The sequence below is a fragment of the Brachyhypopomus gauderio genome, chromosome 5, assembly GCF_052324685.1.
Source record: "Brachyhypopomus gauderio isolate BG-103 chromosome 5, BGAUD_0.2, whole genome shotgun sequence".
In the NCBI taxonomy this organism is placed as follows: Eukaryota; Metazoa; Chordata; class Actinopteri; order Gymnotiformes; family Hypopomidae; genus Brachyhypopomus; species Brachyhypopomus gauderio.
In genome coordinates this window covers 10,669,205-10,695,901 of record NC_135215.1, presented here as the reverse complement: position 1 = coordinate 10,695,901, position 26,697 = coordinate 10,669,205, and the positions used below count along the sequence as shown (strand labels likewise).

Here is a 26,697-nt window from a genome sequence, read left to right as displayed (position 1 = left end):
ATGTAAATGTACCATATTTTGTCAATTGTGATTTTTCACCGCTTTGTACCCATCTGTGCAATTAGAATATACACACACACACACTAGTGATTACTAGGGGGCTGTGGTGCACACATGCCCAGAGCGGTGGCCAGCCCTATCCCAGCGCCCGGGGAGCAGTTGGGGTTAGGTGCCTTGCTCAAGGGCACCTCAGTTATGGCCTCAGGCCTGGGAATCAAACCTACGACCCTCCGGTCACAAGACCAGTTCCCTACCACAGGACCATGACTGCCCCTAGGGTTAGATATGTTCCACCCCTAACCCTTACCCTAGGTCTCTCAAGTCTTCAAACAGTAATCTATTGGTGATTCCTAAAAGTCAGTTAAAGATGGGATAGGGTGCTTTTAGACACTATGGCCCAAAGCTCTGGAGACTCGGGATTTCATCCCTGTACAGCTTCAAGAAGAGTCTCAAAACCTTCCTGTTTAGATCTGAATTTAGTTAAGAAACTCTAATGGTTAATTATTTTATTACTTTATCACATTATTTTACTTTATTATATTCTGTCTGTTCTAATTATTTTTAATAGGTTTGCCATCTTATTTACTTTATTAAACTATTTTTCTATTATTTTAATAATTTGTCATTTTATTACCTTATTTTATTATGTTTGTTTCCTTTTTATCTTTGCTTTTTAAATGTTTTTTTTATTTGTGCTTCCCTTTAATGTATTGATTTATTATGTAAAGCATTTTGAGTTGCATGTATGTATGAAAGGTGCAATACAAATAAAGATGATGATTATTATTATTAATTAGGCCATAAATACCAATATCATTAACAGCAATAACACATGCATAAAAAGAGCAGTGACCTATAGAACATAATTTTAGACATTTTATGTAGACCAAATGTTCATTTGTCTACTAAGATGTCCTCTTGGTAGTTAAATGTTTGCAACTTTAGGAAACATTTGATGAAAGGTTCCCAATAATCCCTGATGACTATAATTCAGTGGCTCTAAATACATAATTAGGAGCCTACAGAGGCCCTCAGACCCACAACAGGTTGACTGCAGAGATATTCAGAAGTTGCAAAATACAAGTCCAAGTCAAGTCTCAAAGCAATACCAGAAAACGTTTAGGAACAGGAGATGGAAAACTGTACAGCAGTGGTGGACAAGGTACAGTGAGCTAAAGCACAGATAGTTAAAGCACAGTGAGTTAAAGCACAGATACCCAAGGTAAAACATTACTCCAGTACAAGTAGAAGTCCTCCCTTTAGTCCTTTACTTGAGTAAAAGTACAAAAGTACTGGCCTTCAGATGTACTTAAGTACTGAAAGTAAAGTTATGGCTCTAATATTTAGCACCATGCTCTGCATGTAAAACCTGTCAAAATAAATTTTGTTTTCTAATGTAAAGTGCTATGTTCAGTATGCTATGTTTACTATTTCACATTTTCTTAAAACTTAATAGTTGCTTAGATTAAAATAGACATAATACCACAACCAACAACCAAAACACAGATACAGGTCCTCCACCCTAAACAGATACAGATCCTTCCCCTCAGAATGGTACATATATTATTCTAGTCTAATCATGTCCAGTCTTCTAGTCAAAAGTGTGTTAGGGGGGTGAATGGTGGCAGGACTTGCCAGCAGACTAAACTATTCAGGAAGTCTGGAATGAAAGTTTGGACAGGTCACAAAAATGGATGCCCTAGAGTAGGCAGTTCAGGAGAGGATGGTGGCAGAATGGCTGCTAATCATGGTAAGTTCCTCTCACCCTCTCCATAGCCACATAATCAAATGGCAGAGTGCCTTCTGCTCCTGACTGATGCAGCCACACTGTAGGACTTGTAGGCATACATGTTGATGTTGTACAACTCCACCCTCAGTTTCTTATTGGTTGTAGCTCAACATTCTCATACTATATGATGTGGACTCCACACATCTAGATATTTAGCATGCTAGATTTTTAGAGCTCTGCGAAGTTATATCTGCGAATATCTCTGATTGTCTTAGAACAGTTCACACAGTCCAATTGAGAGCTAATTTTTGAGCCCTAAGTGAATGTAAGTTGGACTCTGACCTGTGATTTTACTGTGACCTCCAAAGCCTGTCAGTAACCACAAAAAAAGGAGTTAAATTATGCAGTGTAAACTCGGCATTGTCGTTATTTTGTTCTCAACAGTAAGACTTTTGCAATTGCAATAGTATGGGATTCACCATAATCACTTGATCCATCCATCCATCCATATACTGATAGGTACTGACATCATATGGCTACCAGTATGGTGCATTAAATATTTCATAAGCAGTCACTGTTTTATCAGTGTCCTTTTTATTTCTGTGACGTGCCGAGGAGGCAGGCACGGTGAACGTAAATCTGGTGCAACATACACTTTTAATGACACAAAACACGAAGCTTCAGCGCGGTAGCGCAAGCACATTAAAGCAACACTCACACAGGCACAAAGCTTTAGACAAAGACGAGCATAAGACATTGCGCGAACGCACATTAAATAGGTGTTGAACACATTCCCCAGTGATCACGAGACAAGGCACAGGTGAGACTACGAACACGCTCACAAACAACCCACACCCACGGAACTACAAACATGGACATAACTGCACGCAGACGACATAATGACAAGCCCACAAGGAGGGGTCCGAAGCTGTCACCGTGACAGAACCCCCCACCAGGGGCTCGCTACTCCCGGAGCGTCCTGCGAAGCTGAAAAGCCCTGAACCTACACCAACGGGCAGGTCCAGAGCCGCCGGACTCATGAGCCCCCGAGAGCCGTCTCCCCCCGATGGTGGGAGCCGCCGCGAACAGCTCTAAAACACCCTCCCTGGGGAAAATACATTAAACACGGGCACATTCACAAACACACACACCGGCACACTCAACATAAAGGGCACAAGAGGGAAAATGGGGTTTGGGAGAAACATAGGGACGGACAAACACACAGGTACAGGCAGCCACAAAATCATACTGGCTGCCTGCCAGAGTGCTAGTGGTGGCGCGACCCCTCTGGGGGTCGTAGGCGAGACAGGCGGCGGAGTCCCTCCGGTCCTCGGGATTGAGCTGCTTGGTGCCCCTGAAGATCGCGTCGCCTTTCGAGGCGCTACCGGGGGCCTTGCTCTACGCCGCTCACTGGCTACCTTCCGCAGCACCTCCGCGGGTACCCATAACCCCCACGTCAGGCCGTGGGCTGAGCCAACGCTCACTCGCGCTTCCTGAGACAGCGCTGGTTCACCCATCGAGGTCTCCATCTCCTCTTCCTCCTCGGAGCTGCCCCAACCTAGAGACATCGGCTCCTCTGTCGTGTAGTAGGAACAGTCCATACTGCTCCCCTGCGAGGGGGCACAAGGAACATCCACTCCCTTCTCTGACCGGACCGTCACCTCCGAGTGTCCAAAGGCACTGTCCTCCTCTTCGCTCTCGCTGTTCTGCTCAGAGGGCGTTGGGCCAACGGACGGAGGGGGACTGACGTCATCCTCCTGCTCACCGTAATACTCGGTAGGGGCCGAGTAAATGGATGAAGAGGGGCTGACGTCCTCCTCCTCCTCCCCGTAATACTCGTTAGGGGCCAAGTAAAAGGAAGGAGGAGGGCTGATCTCCTCTTCCTCCGCACCGTGGTGCTCGGTGGGGGTCGAGTGGACGGACGGAATAGGGCTGTCCTCCTCTTCGCCCTCCCTGTAATACACCATCGGCACCGAGCACAACAATGACGGGGGGCTGACCTCCTCCTCTTCCAATGTCCGAGAAGCTGCAGACACGCTGCTCTTGAACTCGTACTCGGGGGGGGGTGTATATAGTCTGTAACTGTTTACATTTGCGGGTTTTTTTTTTTTACAAAGATTTGGAATTTTAAAGGATATGGATTTTATCCTGCACTTGTGTGTTGATGTGCAATAAATATCAAAAGTTAAACACCTTTCTGATCTACTCATTTCAACTGACTGTGAAAAAAAATTCTTATTCATTGGCATATAACCTTTTTTTTTACTGTAATGCAAATAGATACTTTCCCTAGTAACGAGTTACTTTTATTATAGAGTAATTCAGTTACTAACTCAGTTACTTTTTTGAGCAAGTAGTGAGTAACTATAACTAATTACTTTTTTAAAGTAACGTTCCCAACACTGAACAGCGGAGAGAGCAGTACTGCTAAGACTGAGGGTGATTTAGTTCCTAAACGAGGAGCTACTTCAGTAGTGTGGACGTTTTTCAGATACCAAAGGTCAGTCTCCAAGCAAACTACAGTCATTTGCAAAATGTTTATAAGCCTTAGTTTCTGTATAAATACCTAGCTAGCTAGCTACATTTAAATAGAATTTAACTTACCTGTGATTTAAAGAGATTTTATCATGCATGAGCTAAATGATGCAATATGTCTCAAAATGACATAACTAATGACTAAACACAGGGTTGCCAACTCTCACGCATTGAGCGTGAGACACACGCATTTGACTGTCTTCACACGCTCTCACGCCACACTTCCGATATCTCACGCCGAAAAAAAAAATCTAGTTTATTTACCTCTGATCCATATCTATGATTCAATGAGTTACTAATTCGCTCTGGCGCCAACCACCGGCGATATACAGTGGGGAAAATAAGTATTTAGTCAGTCACCAATTGTGCAAGTTCTCCCACTTAAAAAGATGAGAGAGGCCTGTAATTGACATCATAGATAGACCTCAACTATGAGAGACAAAATGTGAAAAAAAAATTGAGAAAATCATTTTGTATGACTTAAAGAATTTATTTGCAAATAATGGTGGAAAATAAGTATTTGGTCAATAACAAAAGTTCATCTCAATACTTTGTTGCATATCCTCTGTTGGCAATGACAGAGGTCAACCGTTTTCTGTAAGTCTTCACAAGGTTGGCACACACTGTTGCTGGTATGTTGGCCCATTCCTCCATGCAGATCTCCTCTAGAGCAGTGATGTTTTGGGGCTGTCGGCGGGCAACACGGACTTTTAACTCCCTCCAAAGGTTTTCGATGGGGTTGAGATCGGGAGACTGGCTAGGTCACTCCAGGACTTTGAAATGTTTCTTATTAAGTGGGAGAACTTGCACAATTGGTGACTGACTAAATACTTATTTTCCCCACTGTATATAATAGATAAAACACTTATAGATATAATATTTATAATACTGATAGATATAATACTTAATTTGTGTCCATTTTACGTCCCCCTACCCCCGTCAACAACTTACGTTGCCCCCCCCCCCCCCCCCCCCCCCAACAATTTACACTCGCCACCTCCTCCTGGTTCAAATCTCACTCCAAGCGATCTTCAAAAGTTGGCAACCCTGCTAAACATAACCTGGTAAGACGAAGGAAATAGCACTCTTAGGTTTTTAACTAGAAATAAGAGTTGTGATATAAAGTATCTCATTAGGTAGAATGGGACTGAATTAGTAAAGCTCTTTAAATGTAGATTGCTAGGTAATTAAGCCTGAAAAAGTGTATGCCTTAGTTTTTGTCTAAATACATAGCTAGATACATTTAAAGGTCTTTACTCATGTATTTAAGCCTTAAGTTGGTTAAGCATTAGTTTGCATCTAAACAGCTAGTTATCTATCTAGCTAAATTTAAAGAGAATTACTAATTACTAATGTTATTTATGCATAGAAACAACGGAAATTGTGAATATCATCTATGTCTATATCATCTTTATTTGCATGCAAATGAAGGGAGTCGGATTCTGCCGAGGAGTCAGAATTCGGAACAGTGCCGTTCACCGTAATGAGAAACTGTATGTGAGGGGATTTATGATTCACTGTCAATCAGAGCACTCTGACATTTTGTTCCCTTATCCGTGTGTCTGCCCCCCAGGTACAGCTTTTCTTTCTCTCTCTTCTTATTAAACTTTGGAACTCTTTCCTGATACCCGTGAATCTGTTAACACACTGCGGACTGAACAAATTTATAATGCTGTTTATGAACACTGGTGGCTATGATCTATGTCTGAAGACAATATCAAAACCTTTACATTGTATAACAACTTTTGTGAATAACAATCCGCAGGTTTTTAGCCAGAAACAAAAGTTGTTATAATTGTGTTCACTTCTCAATTAAAGTATAAAGGAAATAGTGATTTGATTTATATTGTAATATATATATCGATATCAACTGATATGAAAAAAAATTCCCATATCGACCAGCCCTACGGGCTAGTAATTAGGAGAGGAAGATCGGGGGCAAGTGGTGCTGGGAATTCTGGGTAATGGAGCACTAAACTAAACACTGACATTTATTCATTAAAAAACAGGACAGGAACTGCACATTGTAGACAAAAATAAATATGAGCTCAGAAAGCACAGGATAATCATAAACACAGGACAATCATAAACACGGATAAATCGAGGACAGCGATAAACACAGATAAACATGGGACAGTGATAAACACAAAACAATCACACAGGACAATCATAAACACATGACAATCATAAACACAGATAAACACTGGACAGCAATAAATACAGATAAACACAGAACAATCAAACACAGGACAATCATAAACACAGGACAATAATAAACAGGACCACCATAAACACAGATAAACACAGGACAATCATAAACACAGGACAGTGTTAACACAGATAAACACAGGACAATCATAAACACAGGACAGTGATAAACACAGATACACATAGTACAATGATGAGCACAGCGTTTTGCTGTGTGAGCCAGATTAATGAAGGCAGATTGGCAGTCAAAAAACTGAGGCGTGTCTCCAGTGTGCTGAGTGACAGTTGTAGTAATCTTCATAATTAGGCAGGAGATGTGGTGCCACTTTAATTCGGCGTGAACGGTGCTGCCGTACCCTGATGCTTGTACCCCCGCCTCTGTGGCAACTGCTGCAGCACCAGCACAGCAGGAGTCAGGAGTGAATCCTCAGTCCCTTTCCCTTACCCATGTCTCCTTACCTATGTCCCCTTACCCATGTCTCCTTTATACACTTAATCATGTTCCCTTACCCATGTCTCCTTTATACACTTAATCATGTCCCCTTCCCCATGTCTCCTTTTTTATACATTTAATCATGTCCCCTTACCCATGTCTCCTTTATACACTTAATCATGTCCCCTTCCCCATGTCTCCTTCTTTATACAGTTAACCATGTCCCCTTACCAGTGTCTCCTTTATACACTTAATCATGTCCCTTACCCATGTCTCCTTTATACACTTAATCATGTCCCCTTGCCCATGTCTCCTTTATACACTCAATCATGTCCCCTTCCCCATGTCTCCTTCTTTATACACTTAATCATGTCCCCTTACGCAAGTCCCTTTCCCCATGTCTCCTTCTTTCTTTATAGACAGGTAATCATGTCCCCTTACTCGTGTCTCCTTCTTTATATACACTTAATCATGCCCCCTTCCTCATGTCCCCTTGATCATGCCCTCTTACTCTTATCCAGTTCCTTGTGGCCCTTTCCTCATTTCCATATCATTCTGCTATGCCTCTTTTCTGCGTGCCACCGTTGTTGTTGAACGTAAGTTGTTGACGGGGGGAGGGGGGGGGGGGGGGAATGGACTCGAATTAAGTATTATATCGCAATCGATCGATCGCCAATGGTTGGCGCCAGAGCAAACTAGTAACTCATTGAATCATAGATATGGATCAGAGGTAAATAAACTTGATTTTTTTTTCCGGCGTGAGAGCGTATGAAGACGGTCAAATGCGTGTGTCTCACGTTCAATCCGTGAGAGTTGGCAACCCTGTTAATTACACACCAACACTTTAGGTAGGCACATGTCGTGTTTATGACGACATGTGCTCTTTCACTGAAGTCGGTAACACTGCTATCTGAGTTTGTGCTGTCTGAGTTTGCGATGTCCAAGTTTGTGCTGTCTGGGTTTGTGTTGTCTTGAGTTTGTACTGTCTGAGTTTGCGATGTCTGAGTTTGTCAGTAGAGCAGTGCACCCAACTGGTCACATCAGACAGCAGCTCATGATGGAGGCCAGATGACTCACATCATTTCTCAATGGCGCAAATCCAATCAGCCATGCCCATAAATGCTAATTAGACCCAAATCCGCCATGTCAATCTGGAGTGTGCGTCATGGCAACTCTAGCAGACCAGCAACCAATCAGAACACTGATAAAGACAAGGCAAACAAACACAACCAATCAGCACACTGATCAAGACAATGCAAACAAACACAACATAGCTCTGTCTCTACAACAAAAAATGTGTGTGTATGTGTGCGCGCGTGTGTTTGTGTGTGTGTGTGTGTGTGTGTGTGTGTGTGTGTATACTCAAACTAGCACATCAGTAACAGGAATAAACAGTTTGAACATTAACATTTAAAAGTAAGCACTTAAAAATATTAATAATAACAGTTCTTCTGTCAGTGCCATTTAGGAAGAATTGTATCTAAAAGACACTTGTTAGATACAAAACAATCAAGGTATATCTTATCCCAAGACTAATCATTTCAATGTACTTGAGTGACAGCACCATAGCTGACCTTAGATAGTTCTAAATGTACCAGCATACATCAAAAAATGAATCTGAGTGAATATTGAGTGTCTCGTTTATCCAGTGGGGCCATACCGAGTTCTCCCAGTGAGGTGAAAGAGTGTTGTTTTTCCCACTCATTTTAGTGTGGGTGACATCAGCATGGGGCTGGCAGGGGCTCTGGCCGGGCTGTGATTGGGTTAGGTGACTATAATAGCCTGTCCTGTGGAGGGACTGCATTAGCCCGCACACTGCAGTCCACACAGCCGTGCTGCTGATTACATTGCCCGCACTAATAAGAGTGTCTGGTGTCCCACACGGTAATACAACACACCAAACACTCATACAGGGTAATACAGCACACCAAACACCCACACAGAGTTATACAACACACCAAAAACCCACACGGGGTAATACAGCACACCAAACACCCACACACAGGATAATACAGCACACCAAACACCCACACAGGGTAATACAGCACACCAAACCCCATATAGGGTAATAGAGCACACCAAACATTCACAAAGAGTAATACAGCACACCAAATACCCACACAGAGCAATACAGCTCACCAAAACCCCACACAGGGTAATACAGCACACCAAACCCCACACAAGCAAATACACTCATGTACACATAACCACAGCTACATGTCTTAGCTTAATACGTTATTTGCAGTTTTACACTGTTAAACATTAATTTAGCTATTGCCCATATTCAGAATCCAGTTAAATCTATTTCAATCTAATTAAAATGATAACACCATCTAGGTGGTCTAAGACATTTAAAATAAATAATATTTTGTTGCTGTAATTTACAGTAACATGAATACATGCTAAGCAAATAGTGTTCCCTTGCTCAGAATATACCCTCTCAGCTCAACTTACATATCATGTGAAGACCATTTGTTGGTTTCATTTGTTCTTGATTTTAAAAGCTCTTTTTCAGCTATCAATATGCAGGTTCTCAGCTGAAAGATGTGACTGCAGGTATGACTACAGCTTTCTCAGAAACTAGAGATGATCCAAGGCCCTTTTGGTAAAGTTTCTTTTAAATGAAGTTCATAGAGCCATATACTATTGAACATACATTGAACATATTGAGTCCTTGTATCAGTTAGACGGGTTAGGGTTCCTCCAGACGGGTTAGGATTCACCCAGACGCCCATTCACAGGTGAGTTTAATTTGTGCATTTTCTACATCCATCCTACAGGAAACTAGTCACAGCTGAGCTGAGTTCAGGCTGCTCGGACACAGCAGATCTCAGTCACTGCGTCTGAACCATGTTTCACTACCTACTTCAGTGTGAAGAAACAGATTCACTCTTGGTATCATGCCTTAAGGGACCTCGAAAGGGAAGGGACATACTGTCCGTTTCCTGCATATGTGCTAGAAGTGTGTGTCATGCTAGCCTTCGTTTGCTGCTCTGTTGGTGTAACCATGGTGAAGTAAATGGTGGATGACGTAGGTGAGCATGTCGTGAGATGCTGAACAGCACAGAGCAGTATGGTGGGGTTTTTTTTTGTTTGAGAGGAGTTAGGTGCACACTGGAAGATGAAAGGACACATCAACCTGTCCCTGTCCACCCTGTGTGAGTCTGCGCTCCTGAAGCAGAGACACAGAAGGAACAGATTAATATTCAGTTCAGAACAATTAATACTCAAATCGCCTACAAATAAAAATCTACATGTAAAAGGCAAAATCCCATGGTTTGCTACATGAAAACGTGTGTGTGTGTGTGTGTGTGTGTGTGTGTGTGTGCGTGTCTGTGTGTACATGTGTCTGTTTGATACAAATAAACTGTATTTTAGCATCTTGATGTTTCGACAAAATCACAGAAATCTAAATAATAATTAAATCATGTTGAAATTGCATCTCTCAGACTGCTGCTTCTCAACCTTTTTGTAATGAAAAACCAAAATTCAATTTGACACATTTTTCTTTCTCATGTGTGACGTTGTCTTAGCAGAAGCTTCTTTTTGCACTGAGGTTTTGCTGAATGGATGACTGTAGGATGACTGTAAAGACCCTTAAAAGCAGCACCTGCATCACAGGCTGAACAATTTAAATGTCAGAACGTGCTGTCTACAGCAATCTCTTCACAACAGCACCGAGTGACATTTACTTATTATATAACCAACTAACATGAACTAAAGGTTCATGCTGTTCTTGATTGAGTAAAATAATATCACAAGTCAAATCTCCAAAAAAAGAAAAAAATATATATAGGAATAAAAACAGAATTGTTAGGAATGTAAAATACTAAAAATAATTCTGATTCCACCAAAAAAATCAGCAAATTAGTGACAGAGTGAGAACTCTCCACACTCACTCCACACACACTCACTCCATTCCCTCACTCCACACGCACTCACTTACTCCACACACAATCACTCACTTACTCCAATTATGTACTCACTCCCTCACACACTCACTCACACACTCCCTCACTCACACACTCCCTCACTCACACACTCTCACATTTTCCCGTTGTAACTTTTGTAACTTTAGATGTTATAATATTTGTATTTCACAGTTGTCTGGTTTGATTGGAATTGGAGGAAATGTCCTTAAGTATTAAAGAATGAAACCGAAGACAGAACTTCAACACACAGAGTCTGGCAAAACTGCCAGTGTGGGGATTTAGTCAATGGAACACAAGGGACGTTTGGATAATATTTACCTAAAGGTTTGGCTCCCTCTACAGATAATTTCCATGGAGTAACTTATTCACTTAACCCTTAGTCAGGTTAGCAAGCTGTGACGCACATCTGTGAAGTCAGTCATGATGAGACCCAGCTGTGAGCTCCAGGTTCTCTAGCACACAGACTCAGTCATGAACAAAAGTGACTGAACAATATGTGAATACTCGATGTGGTCAGTGTGTGTATTTAGATACACACAAACACACATACGTGTGTGTGTGTGTACACATTGTAATGGGATTAGAAATACTACGAATACAACTATGAATACTATGAAACATCTATATTACTGCTGCAGCTTGACTTTGTTTACCTAACTGAGAGAAAGCATTTTACCAATCTCTCTGGTCACATTTCTATCTGTCATTCCCCGAAGGGACCCTCAAGGCTCAGTTCTACATAGTCTCTCACACACACTCCTTCTCATAATCTCTCTCAGACACACTCCATCTCATAAACTCTCAGACACACTCCTTCACATAAACTCTCTCAGACACACTCCTCCTCATAATCTCTCAGACATACTCCCTCTCATAATCTCAGATACACTCCCTCTCAGACCTATTCTCTCTCGGACATATTCCCTATCATACTCTCATAATCCCATATACTCCACCTCAGACATGCATCCACTCATACATATGCTCTGCTTCAACCAGAAGTTTCATGTCTGTTCACGATTCCCAGAAAGTAAACACGATATAGCAGCAAGACTGAACTCATCCTAAAAGTCTTAAAATCAATGCTCAGTAAAACTCTTCCACTCTCTCTATTGATGATGTAGAAGAACAGAAAGAGCCCCAGCCATGCTCCTGAACACGTTCCTGAACACTCTACTGAACACGCTCCTGAACATGCTCCTGAACACACTCCTGAACATGTCCCTGAACACGCTCCTGAACATGCTCCTGAACACACTCCTGAACATGTTCCTGAACACGCTCCTGAACATGTTCATGAAAAGCAGGCCAAGAGAGAAAGAAGAAAAGAAACAGTAAAACAAACAAAAAAGCATACCCACCCACCATACCACCCATAACCACTCAGCTTCTGAGTAAAATATTAATGAGAGAGATAGGAAAATGAAGAGGGAGAAAGAAAGAGGGAGAGAGAGAAAAAAAGTGACAAAGAGAGAATAAAAATAAATTAGCATAGAACCAGAGGAATGAAAGATCACTTAAACTGCAGGTTCACTGACAGCCTATTTTGATGGTATCACAACCCCATTTATTGTGAGAGACCAGCTAATAGGATATGATTTTATTAAATTCAATTAAATTCAGTTGAATCCCATTTAGTGCTAACCTTTATTTCTGCAGGCAGACTCTTTTGAAGCTCAAGAGATGTTTGCAGTGAGGCCCTGTTTAGAAATTCAAAAATAACACAAAACAGACACACTTCACAGCCTAAATTGTAAATAGCCATTATCAGATATTAGAGAAGTGAGCAAGCATGATGTAGAGAGGAAAGAAAGACTGCTACACTGCAGAACAGAACAAAGATATGTCAAAAACCTCTAATTCTACCACTGTTCTGTTGCCTTTATGTCCGCTCAGACTGCACATACACCCACATTCTACATTTAATTCCTCCCTCCTCCCTCTTATATACATCACTGCAAAAGGGACTGCTACTGCTAACAACATCTAAACAGGTCCTGAGGCCCAAATTGTCAGGAAAGTACATATTTACTATTTTAAAAGTTCCAAATTTAAAAATAACAACTCAAGAGTGTGTGACAGCACTTTGTGAAGGTTTCGGGTTAGTGTTGGGGTTAAACCATCAATCTCCCAGCTGGGTTAGTGTTAGACCATATCAATCTCCTAGCTGGGTTAGGGTTAGACCATCTATTTCCTAGCTGGGTTAGGGTTAGACCATGTATCTCCTAGCTGTCAGTCCCTGTATTTGTTACTCATGATTGCATGTAAAAATCTAAAAGAGGGGAAAAAAAGAAGTAAAACTGTGACTGACATACATACTGATTCATAATCAGAACAATTAGTTGAATTGTGATTTGGGGATTTACTAAAATTGTAGGCATAAGAAACAGCTAGTAATATGGACACTGTATAGCCTAAGTATTCGGAATGTGAAATATTATGTCCAAAAGCATTACGCTGATGATCAGGCCATCATGATAAAGCCTGTGTGGTTCTCTTCTGTATGACACATAATCTAATCTGACTCCATGATAAGGCCCATGTGGCTCTCTTCTGTATGACACATAATCTGGAACATTTTAAAAATGACTAAAAGGTTGTTCGTATGGTTTTAGTCTAGTACTATTCTAGATTCTAGTACTATTTATTCCAACAAACCTACTAGTTATACACACCGTATTTAAACCTGCACAGACATGTCATATTAATGTTTAAACATGTATTGACAACCTATCAGCAGGTCACACTCAGAGCAGCAGGTGAAGCTGGGTGGCTACCTAGCATGTGCTAGTATGTGTGCTGCTGTGGCAACACCTCTTAGATTTAGTGTTGTCAAAAAAATCGATATATCGATACGTATCGATACTGAACATTCTGAAACGGTACAATACTTGTTTCTCTAAGTATTGATTCTTTTTACATAAAATGCGCTTTCATTTGACCCACCCAAGCTTCCGTAATGCACAGAACAGTTCGTAATGCTAAAATGGCAGATAAAGCAAACGCAGTGTGTTCGCAGCCCGTTTTAATAAGCAAGGAAAGCAGCAGAAGTGCTGTGTGGAAATACTTGGAAAACCGAAGGACATGAACAAGCCAGTTTGCAAGCGGTGCTTTTGGATCAATTCAACGAAGGGCGCTAAAGCCTGGTTTAGCGCAGGGTCCGGGCAGCGAAAATGACAATGCAGCGCAATGAGCAGTCATGTTTGCAGGGTTCATACACCTTAACAAGGTGGAATTCAAGCACTTGTATGTCACTTTCAAGGTCCATTTCTATATTTCCCAGCAGGCTAAACTTTAATTAAGGTAAATATTTATACATATACAGGGCCGGCGCCACGGGGGGGCGAATGGGGGCGTCGCCCCCTCAGGCGAGGTGTCCCGCCCCCTCAATGTAAAAAATAAGACCCATTTATTTTACAACAATCGCTACATGGTGCCCCCTCGGCCGCTCGACAATCGTTACACGCCATCCCCCGATCAAGAACTTACGTTCGCCACCCCCCCCGCTCAACAACTTACGTTCACACCCCCGAAATTTTCTGACGCCCCCTCACTATATATGTTCTGGCGCCGGCCCTGTACATATACTCAAAATTATTTGCTTTTTTATCACATTATTTAATGGTGGTTTATTTTCAAAACGCCCAATCTTAACATCTTTCAGTCAGACAGATATTTGTTGTGAAACAAAGTAGTTACAATTTCAAGCATTTTCAAGTACTTTAGTCTAAATTCCAGCACTTTTCAAACCTGGAACACAAAGCAACATTAAAATTAGTTTCGGACAGAATGTGAGACGCAGCAAGTTTAAACACCTCAGCCGTGGTGTGTGGACTCGCGCGACGGTCACTCGCGAAAGTATAAACCTAGCTTAACACAACGATTCTGGCCAAACACCTGAAGGACCGGCATGCAGATTTGTACAAAAAATTCCAAGAGGTTGGTGATTATTCCCATTTCTAGTATTACTACAGCATACAAGATTATGTGTCTGATTATGGTGTCCTAGCAAATGTTTGTCATATTCTTGGTTCAAGAGCCGTAAGTGCGACAGCATACAGGGAGAAAAAAAAGAGTGATCGTACTACAACGGATCAATCATCTATGAATACTGAACTTTAATACTGAAGTTTTAGTTATTTAAATACTTAAAGTTACTTAAAGTTGTTTAAAGAAAAAACACATTTGCACTAGCCTTTTTTGACTTCTAAATGTGAATTCCAGAGTGCATTACTATTATTTATGTTAATTTATATTAATGTAAATAAATTAATAATTTATAGTAATGTTAATTAATTATTTATTTGTTTTAATGTGGTAGGAACTACACCTTTTATTTATTTGACATTTGTGAAACAAAATACAATATTCATTTGTTTGTTTATAAAAATGGAAAAACGGAAATGAGCACAGTATCTGACTTTGGTATCGAAGTTGTAATTCTTAGTATCGTGACAACACTACTTTAGATTTAGTCTGCAGCCTCAGAGGGACAGCCCTAACCCTAACCCTTTACACTAGCCCTAACCCCTAACCCTAACCCAAGCTCAGCCTGCTGTAGTGTGTTTTTGACAAGGCCGGTTGCAGTGCAGATGTTCTATTTCAGCAGAGAGCTGAAGGGTGTGAGAGTGAGCCTGTTCGAACACAGCATGCACATACTGGAGCCCAAACTGGAGCACTGAACAGAAATGTTTTCCTGTTTCCACTCCAGTACTCACAAATGTCTTAACATAAGAGTTCATCATACATGAAAAGTCATTAGAACTTCACTGACTTAAGTACCTCAGATCAGTTGGCTCTATAAACACAGACCCGTCAGACTCGTGGGGTGAGGTTATCCTGGTAAGTCACTGTCCTCTGATCTCTATCCATGAATTACCATTACATAATGGAGCACCTGTGCTGTGACTGTGGCAGTCTATAGTTCTGTGGGACAGTCAACAGCAGGGGTGGCCATTATGTCGTTCGCGGTGTGGGTCGATCGCAAAGGAAGTGTGGGTAGATCGCATGACATTAAAAAGTAGTGGATGAATGACAGGCTATCGTCCATCTGCACTGACGGTTGTATTTTGACTGACATACATGGTAGCCAATCTGACGTCTAGGGTTTGACACACGTAACCCCCCCCCCCCCCCCCCACCCCCCCTCAACTATCGACACACTCCCCCCCCCGCTAAAACATAAATAGGTAGATCTTTCTGACTTGGTCATCTTATAAGTAGATCGCAAGCTGAAAACTTGTGGGCACCCCTGGTCAACAGTGTAGCAGCATCTACAGTTACGTGGTACTGCTGGACAGTCTACAGTGGTGCTTGGTCATTGTAGCAGTTTGCAGTGCTGCAGGATCACTGTGGTAGTCTATAGCACTGCTGGATCAGTGTAGCAATATACAGTGCTGCTGGATAAAATTGTAATTGTAGTGAGAGCTGAAATGGTTTATACAAAGGAAATCCATTACGCTGTACACAGAAGGCATGCAGACAAACATGTATGAGCTCTCTTTGGCCACCTACTGAAATGGAGAAAAGGTTAAGGGCAAAACATCACCAAGATTATTTTAAACATAATTTACACTCTCTAGTTTCACACACAAAAAGTCACAAATCTGTTGTATCTAAGATACAGAACTGCACTGTACATGGTGCACCATCTTGCTGGCTGTTGGACCCTGACAACAGCCACTCCAAAGAGCTGCGACATGTCGTCACATATGCTAGGAAGTCTTAATTTAAAGCTTAGAGTGACTTCAATGCATGCATGCCCATGGAAGACAGACCTCGATTTCTGTAGAACAGCCCTCAATTTACATTTGCAGGGGACTAATGCACTATTTGATGGTATTATGACTACTCATAAATTTAACAAGGACACTACTTTTAGAGAGGCTGCATAGGGCTACATAAAGTAGTTCATGATGTCTGGCTACCTTAAACAAAATGTAACACTTGGAGAATAAAAAAGGATTTGAATGATATAATCCAGTTCATCAATATCCAGGGTACAAGTGACTGCCAGAAGTAAATCAATCTGCATCATAACGTGATCAGCTAGCAGCTGTATTAGTGGAATACTTTCCAGATAATGTTGAGTCTAATTGAGTCTAATGATGTTGAGACAGACTGTTTACCCCGTTTCACATTACAGTTCACTCACTCCATTGCTCCTGCTACTGCCCTCTCCTCCTCTGCACTTACACAGGGAGGAGAGGAACAATGGGGGGGGGGGGGGGGGGCGAAGCAGGACAATAGGAGGGGAGGCACTAGGACAAGAGGGAGGAGCAGGAGGAACATGGGAGGAGAGGATGGGTCAGAGGAGCAGGAGGAAATGAGAAGAGCAGGAAGATGGGCAAAAATACTAAGAAGGGAGAAGGAGGTGCAGTAGGATGGGGAGGGGCAGGAGGATGGTGGGCGGAGCAGGAGGGAGGGGCAGAGCAGTAGGATGGGGAGGAGCAAGAAGAAGGGAGGGGTGGAGCAGTAGGATGGGAGGAGCAGGAGTATGGGGGCAGAACATGAGGAAGGGGGGGTGGAGCAGTAGGATGGGAGGAGCATGAGTATGGGGCAGAGCAGAAGAAAAGGAGGGGCAGAGCAGTAGGATGGGGAGGAGCAGGAGGAAGGAGTAAGTAACTGAAGGACAGGAACGGAGCACTAAACTAAAGAATCAACACACTAAAGTGAAGAATCAATTCACTAAAGTGAAGAATGAACTCGCTGAAGTGAAGAATCAACACACTAAACTAAAGAATCAACCCAATAAACTGAGTGTATGCCATGGTGGCAGGACTAACTTGACTAACTAAAAGGCCAGTAAGCTAATTAGATTGCCAGTTACCACTAGGCAAATGAATATCTACTGATACCTTCAATAATAATAATGTTGACAACAATAACAATTATATAAGGTCAATACCGTGCCTAGGATTTGAGTCTAGTGTGTGTGAAGCTGCGTATGTGTGGCAATGTATGTGGTGTGTATGAAGTTGTGTAGTGTGTAAATTGTGTGCATTGTGTATGAAGGTGTACAGTGTGTATTGTATGTATGATGTGTATGAAGGTGTGTATTGTACTGCTTATTCAAGCAGTATGTAGTAGGCTTTTTCGAGCAGTATGTAATAGGCTTTATCAAGCATAGTCTCTTACTATGCTCCAGGTCAAATGTGGAGTATAAACTCAAGTCATGATACCATCTCTATCGCATTAGCTAGCATTCTACTATCTAGTCTGCCATGCTTATACCACCTCTATTGTATTAGCTAGAATGCTATTTTTTGATATTATAATAAATAATTTTAGTTTTTTTATTTCAACTAATGGAATAGTTGGATTTATAAGATGGTATAAGATGGACAACCATGTGAAGATCAGTAGTTAATCTTCACAGTGAACTCAACCAATGGCACAGTTAAGATGTGTATGGTTGGGTAAGACACGCCTTTACTCCAGCCAAAATGGATGGAGGAGGAGGGGCAGGAGGATGAAGGGGAGGGGCAGTAGGAATGAAAGGCAGGGACACAGCACAGTTGAGAATATACCACTATGCCGTTATAGCTCACTGGCAGGCAACAACCATTGGCATGAACCGATTGGTACAGCACAAAGACTTGTGCAGGATCAGCATATGGCCTAAGACTGGAGATCCATCAGTCCCCATCAGAGAAGAACTTATGTTGCTCCTGGACATTAACTTCACATTTTCACTTTCACAAAATCTCCTGTTCCAACTGCACAGCAAGTTTAAGCTGGCTTTCTCACTGTCCCACACACATAAATAAACAAGCTCACACTCACCAGTGTGATGAGCCATGTTCATCTCATCCCACATTCCCATCCACCACATAGGCTAATGCTGTTTCTCCTAGAAGGCCTGGCAAGGATTTGCTGAAGCCCCCACTCCTACACACACACACACTCCAGCTCTTCCTGCTCTCATACTCACGCTTTCTGTCCTGTCTTCACCAGTGAGGGAAAAATGACAAATTACATCACATTAGAATCTTCCTGAATGAAAAGTTTTACATGCAAAGTTTTTGTGGTTATATCTGTGAAAGCAATATTGAACACATGTGCTAAGTGCCTTTATGATACATTTTACACAAGTACCACTAAACAGCCTTACTAAGCAAACCTGTTGAAATCTATGCTAAGGGTAAATGTGGTGGAGGAGAGGTGTGTGGAGAATAACAGCAGCGAGCAACATCTACAAACCAGAAGAAATCCTGGACAAAAGATTCTCAGGTACAATTCACAGCTGTCAGTAGGAACAGCGTTTTGTAGTGAGTTGAACACATTTCATACACTAGCTGTGTAAAGAAAGAAAATGTTACCAGCTGTGAGCTTCTATAATTATGACACAGTCATTACGATTAAAACTGCACATAGGGAACAGTTCAATGGCTTTAACAGGACAACGTGCCAAATAAGCAGTTTAGCTTATCTCAGTGGATACACTCCACTACTAAAAGGCTATACAGTCCTCTGCTGAAATGCAGTGTTAAGTGTGCCTCCCTTTGCGTAGGTTTAGGGACTTAGTGTTCTGAGTACTATGAAGACACTGCTTTCCTATTCCACCATCTGGGTTACTGCCCAGCTACATATGGACCTACTGACCTATGTACCACTGGGTTAAGGCTAGGGTTAACTCTTCTCTAGGTTTAAGTTAGGGCTAGTCGTAACTCTTTTCTATGGTTACTGACTATGTACCATTGAGTTAGGGCTAGGGTTAATTCTTCTCTAGGGTTACTGACTAGGTATGACTGAGTTAGTGCTAGGGTTAACTCTTCTCTAGGGTTACTGACTATGTACGACTGAGTTAAGGCTAGGGTTAACCCTTCTCTAGGGTTACTGACTATGTACCATTGAGTTAGGGCTAGGGTTAACTCTTCTCTAGGGTTACTGACTATGTATGACTGAGTTAGTGCTAGGGTTAACTCTTCTCTAGGGTTACTGACTATGTACGACTGAGTTAAGGCTAGGGTTAACCCTTCTCTAGGGTTACTGACTATGTACCATTGAGTTAGGGCTAGGGTTAACTCTTCTCTAGGGTTACTGACTATGTATGACTGAGTTAGTGCTAGGGTTAACTCTTCTCTAGGGTTACTGACTATGTACGACTGAGTTAAGGCTAGGGTGAACTCTTCTCAAGGGTTGCTGACTATATACCATTGAGTTAGGGCTACGGTTGACTTCTCTAGGGTTACTGACTATGTATGACTGAGTTAGGGCTAGGGTTAACTCTTCTCTAGGGTTACTGACTATCTACCACTGTATCAATGATGATCTCTCTTCACTCAATGACTCTGGGAACATCAAACATAGTTCTAAGTCCTTCAAACAAAAATACTTTATTATTTCATTTTATTTTCTTTTAGTTAATAGACGCACATCATGAGTATAACAATTTAAAGAAAAAAACATAAATACCCACAATAATTTCATAATTTCAGCAAAATAAGCACACCCACAGGAATATTCCTAAATTTGCCATCCACAAAATCATGCAACAAATGCAAATGTAATCTCGACTCTTTAATCCTATAACAGCAAACGAGAGCAAGAGACACTGTGACAGACAGATGTTGAAACTTCTCGACGGTGGCTGGTTCAACCCCTGAACTCACTCCCGGCCCCATTCTCCATCTGCTTGGCATATTTCAGAAACTAAAACACACATTGAGTGGGCTAACAGGACAGGCCTTGTCTCAAGCACCGAGCTCATATGGACGGCTAGCAGGGGACCTACGAGAGAGGCCCGCTGGGCTCTGGCCAGCCCTGGTTAACATAACAAGCTGCCGTTCAGCAGAAACAGACACAGGCCATGGAGCTCATGAAATACGTGTGGCATGCACCACACACACACACACACACACACATACATACATACACACACATTCCAGCAGAGGAATGGGGAGGCAAACACAAACAGAAACACAATTAAGTGAAGTTAATGATCTTCCGTTGCTCAGTGTAGTGGAAAAACGACATCTTGCTTACTACTGTAAGAAACGAGTCTGTCGCATTAAAGTCGTCTGTTTCTCAGACTAGACTAGAAGTTTCTGTTGTCAATGAAATAATGTGGTATGAACCCAATGAAAGTATGAACCATTAAAAATGTACAAATACTAATAACCGTGTATAGTTAACATCACGTTTAGTAACCTCGTTGCTACATCTTTCAATGTACTTTATTAACTTTCTTTTGTATTTACTTTGACTATGAATCAGACAACTGAAAGATGGCAAAATGATGCCATAGTTGTTTCTGTGACAGGAATAGCTTGAGTATTGAATAGGTGCAGAAATTGGTGCTAAAACGTTACCTTTAACCACAACACTAACCTTTAAAACAGTGACTAAGATGGTACTTAAAAGAGAGGTTAAGCAACATTAAATAATGTGTTTTTTAGTTACTTTTCTAAGACAAATTTGAACTTCAGAATGGGCAATATTCACTCTTTTGTGAAGTAAACTTTTTTTTTAAGCGTTAGGCATTTTAACTGTGTGTAATGTTGTAGCTAACGCAGGGTTGCCAACTCTCACGCATTGAGCGTGAGACACACGCATTTGACCGTCTTCACACGCTCTCACGCCACACTTCCGATTTCTCACACCGAAAAAAAAAATCTAGTTTATTTACCTCTGATCCACATCTATGATTCAATGAGTTACTAGTTCGCTCTGGCGCCAACCACTGGCGATCGATAGGTCGTGAAATAATACTTAATATAAAAAATATAATACTTCAAGGCTATGTACACATGTAACGTAACTGACAGACAGGGAAGCCCACCTACTTTTATACAGGTCTCCTGATTGATTAACACAGCCAGACTGTACTGAAATATTTAGTTAGGGTTAGGGTTGATTACAGATCCCAGAATCAGAGCATGCATTTTTGTGATTGCTATAAGGACATAAAGTGTCCTTACAAAAATAAATATCAGAAAGGATTTGATAAAAGTCATGTGTAAAGAAATAAATCAATGTTGACTGGTGTATTCATATTCCGAATGAACACTTTTGTGTGAAGAGGGCAATCAGTCCTACAGTAACTACAATCAGAGTTATGTACAGTAACTACAGTCAGAGATAGCATGTTAAGACCCTGATCACCTCAACATGTCTTTTCTTTCTAAGAAGTTTAATTTAGCTCTTTTGGAGCTTAACTGTACATATACAGAGTGCCCAAAGTATTACATTTACGGCATTTGGCAGACGCCCTTATCCAGAGAAACTTACATTTTTATCTCATTTTTTATACAAGTGAGCAATTGAGGGTTAAGGGCCTTGCTCAGGGGCACCTCAGTCATGGCCTCAGGTCTGGGGATCGAACCCACAATCCTCCGGTCACAAGACCAGTTCCCTAACCACCAGGCCATGGTATGGCCACCAACCACCAAAGTATGCCCTTACAACACCAGTTCCCCATGTGTTTCTCCTGCCACTCCCACACCATTTGTAACCACGCCCCATGATTATCTTTCCCACCTGTTTCTAGTTGTTTCCCTTGTTAGTCCAGAGTATTTGATCCTTGTTCTTTGTCTTGTTCAATGCTGGTTACTAAATGTATTGACTGCATGTATTCAAGTGAGTGTTATGAATTAGTCTGGTATCTTTTCTTGTGACTGTGTGAACTCTGCCTGTTGGTTATCTTCTAATTTATGTTCTGTTTAGTCTGCCTAGTTTTCTTTTTCTACTTTATCATGAGTATCTGTGTTGGCTATATGAACCTGGACCGTGATCCCAACTCTGATTATGGATCTGCCCTTAATAAACCTGCTCTGCTCAGCACGTGTCTGCTTTATCACTCACTGACGCCAACGCCGTTACACCAACCACACCCGTTCTGAGTGAGCAACATAGCTAAAGCTGTCTTAGCAACATAAACAATTTATTTGCATATTTGGGAAAACCTGAAGGTAGTTCAGGTTAGGTGGAGTTATTTTGCAGTAAAATCAGTATAAATGATTGTCCACACAGGGCTTAGAAAATGGCTTAGCTATGTGGAAACATCATGACAGACAACATTACAACTCTTCCCATGAGCATATATATATATATTTGTGCACATATCCTTATCAGTAGATTTGTTCATGCATGGTTGTATTACTCCAACCATGAATATTCTAGCTTGTGTCTTTACATTCAGCTCTGTTTGAATACTGTATAAGGCTGTGAGTGATTTCACGCTTATACTCATTATACTATTGGGACCACACCCACACCATTTTCAGCTAGGACTGATAACCTAAATTGGACTTTCTGAGCAGTTTTTCCATTATATGCAGGTTTATTTTCTGCCCTAAATGTTTATATACAACCAATGTTATACAAACATGTTTAATACTTTATATTATATGCCATGTATGTATGTATTTTATATTGTACACTTTTTTATTGCACTGCAGCAGTCTCATTGCAACACTGGATCAGAGTTTGTCGACTTTTTGAATGTATAAGATGGACTCCTGCTATTCCTGAATGGATAAAGGTTCTCCATGACCATGCCTACCTGTGTAATCACAGCCCAAGATCCTCTTCCTGCTTTTATGAGGTTTGAGGCAGGCGGCCGGCTGTGTAAGGAAGACAGCTGAAGCTACACATTCCAGGCTGGGCAGACAGAAATGAGGCCTCTTAAAAGTCAAATACAGAGTTTTGGCTCAGCCAGCGTCAAAGCTCTCTCTGTCTGCTCCAACACTGCAAATGAGGGTAATTAGAAAGTAGGATAAAGTGAGAAACACAGAGAAGAGAGAGAGAGGGGGGGGAGAGAGAGGGAGAAATGGAGAAAGAAAGGGAGAGAAATGCAAGAGGAAGAAAACCCTCCATGTGTGAAGTTCTGGCACAGATTAAAAATTTCTCAACTATGAGTGAGAAGCAGTGGCAGGTGATGGTGGAACCGCATGTGAAGGAACACGTTTCACTCACGACAGGAAACAGGAAACTATTACCCTCTGGACACATTATGGGCACGGAGACGCACACTCACTCCCTCTCTTTTACAGCTTGCTCAAACTTCCAAAGAATCCTAGCAGGTGGAAACTTTTTACCTCCTAACACTGTATCTTAAGCATCTTCTGCCGCCCCCACCCCCTGCCCAAAGAAAGTGCCTGAAATGTAGTCACGGTCTCTATGGATCTCCATTTGCGTCAGTGAGTGAATATTGTTGTTCCAAAAATAGATCCCAGCACATCCTTTTCTCCTTCAGAAACCCTTTTGCTGGCCTTTATTACAATAAAATACATCAAAGAGTCAGGAGCTACTGTAAATCTTACAGTCTTTGCTAACCCATAAACACTCAGTATTAGTATGTACTGAATTACAGAATCAACAACAGCATTAGTGTGAGCAACTAACATTTGAGTTATTCTTTAGTAACTCTTATAAGGAGCCATGATTAGCCTCAGCTCAGAGATATCTACCTCAGATGAACTGTGGAGTTGGGGATAGTGTAAGATGAACCCAGGGAGATAAGGTTGAGCAACATCATTCATAAGTTTTAAAGTGTAGACCACTGCAACTATGGTTAGGGTTATAGTGAATACACAAACACATACATAATTAGGGTTGTAGTGGATACACACACACATACACAACTAAGGTTAGGGTTATAGCGGATACACACACACACACAACTAGGGTTAGGGTTATAGTGGATACACACACACACACACACACACACACAACTAGGATTAGGGATATAGTGGATACACACACACACACACATCTAGCTTTATCAGTGTGGCACTCAAGACCTGCGATTAAAAAGCAATTCCTGAACTGAACCTTTGGAGAAGTGGTTTACAGTGAGCTCATGTTCTGAGGACATTAACTTGACAGAGAACGCGTAACACTGCAGGACATGTCAATGTAAAGGCACAGGGCCAATTCACAGATCTACATTTAGAAACAAAAAACTAAACTTAAGCTGCAGTAAAAAAGGATAATGCAGATAATAATAATAATCCGCTGTGAGTCCAGGGGAAGGAAACACAGAGAGAGAGAGACAGACAAACAGACAGGGAGAAACAAGAAGAGGAAGACAGACACTGAGCAACAGAAAGAGGGAACAAGCAAGAGAAAGACAGAGACAGATAGAAAGAAAGACAGAGGAAGATGGAGGGAGAGAGAGCAGAAATAAGCTCTGCTTAGCTGTGTTGTTCTCAGACACAGACTCCTTATATAATGCTCTTCACGTGGCAGCAGGGATCATAACGAACCAGTTTTATCTCTGGCACTGCCGAAGCCCAGGGCCTGTGCTCACTACAGTGGGTAACACATCATGTCCCAGTCAGAACAGCCATGTCTGCTGCCCTCAAATCCCCACTGAGTAGCAGCTAATGGGTCCTGCTAATGGACAACCAACCACTCTAAATGCAAACGGTCAGTGATGCAGTCCTCACAGCCCAAAATCTTGCTGTCTATCCTCCATATTAAGCAGGAACGACCAAAGCGAACCCTTATTATACTACTCCTGGTCTTTCACTTTCTCCCTCTCTCTATCATTTTCTCTCTCTCTCTCTCTCTCTCTCTCTCTCTCTCTCTCTCTCTCTCTCTCTCTCTCTCTCTGTCTTTATGTCTCAGTGTCAGCTCCAGCGAGGAGTACACATTACTGGAGCAGAGACTTTTGGAAACAATGAGTACTACAATGATAACACTGGGATACTGCAGAAGAACTAGCAAGCAGACCCACTGGGAACACTGGGAACTAGCAGGCCCATTGGGAACACTGGGAACTAGCAGGCCCACTGCAGATGTGTGTTAAAGCACCAGTGTGGGCATCAAAAAGTAAATAATATACACTTTTCAGTAACATATTTATGACTGAATTGTGCTAAAAAAAACACTTGTTACGTTCCCTTTTTGTCCAATATAATCAAGTCAGTTATTCAGTCACTAGAGGGCGCTAACTGTACAGGACGCTGTCAGGTTAGGGCCTATAGTGACGACTGTATTTCAATCAAGGAAAGCAAAAACTAAGTAAGGGAGACTGGCAAAATAAACTAATAAATAGAAAAATGTAAAAATTATATCTGCACTACTGCACCATCATAGCGTCACATAAAGAAAGGGTTAAAACCAAGAATGTAAAGTGATAGTGATCATAATGGCTAAAACAATATGACTCTGGACTAACAAATACAGAGTGGTCAGTGTTGTGTTCATCTGAACACACAAATGTATGCTCTCTTTCTGATTTCCATTATAGTTGAAGTGTATATTAAATTCAAACTAAGGTCAAACTTGTAAATGAATTGAAAAAAATAATTATTTTAATAAAAATTATCTTGTGTGCCATTAACTGAGTAAATTTACACATCAGTACTCCGGACTCCTGATTCAGGACTCCTGACTCAGTACTCCTGACTCCTGATTCAGTACTCCTAACTCCTCGTGTACAGAAAAGAATAACAATAACAATTTAATAAAAAGTATGCAGAAGTAAAACCATGGAATAAAGTGAGGCCAAAACTACAAATGTTGACCTAAATGACAAAAACAATTATATGTTACAGAATCTGGTAATTCTCGACTGGTGGTCTAAAATACCAGAAATAACTCGTAAAATGCCAGTGCAAAACGATGAAAATTATAACATGCAGGTCTCGGTCAGTGTAAATAATTTTTTGAATGGGTTATAAATCACTTATGTAAAGCCATATCCTTTTACGCCATATATGAAAAACGTGTTGAAACAGGACAAGTCATTTCGTATGTCTAAATAAATGAGTGTATAACACGCCAAAAACCTCACGGCCCTGATCTGCCAGGTTATGTGTCACTTAAACAAATCTGTTGTAGTTGTTTGTTCAAAAGTCAGTGCGATAATGGCCTATGGGTTCTTAATAAAACGCTTTTCACATCAGCTC

The 26,697-nt window shown here is 41.4% G+C and overlaps 1 protein-coding gene across 8 annotated transcripts in view; it reads right to left on the bottom strand.

The window, feature by feature from the left end:
- The window catches only part of pde3a (phosphodiesterase 3A, cGMP-inhibited), a 143,201-nt gene that overhangs the window by 50,186 nt on the left and 66,318 nt on the right, over positions 1-26,697 (bottom strand). The gene's annotated exons all lie outside the window — the stretch shown is intronic.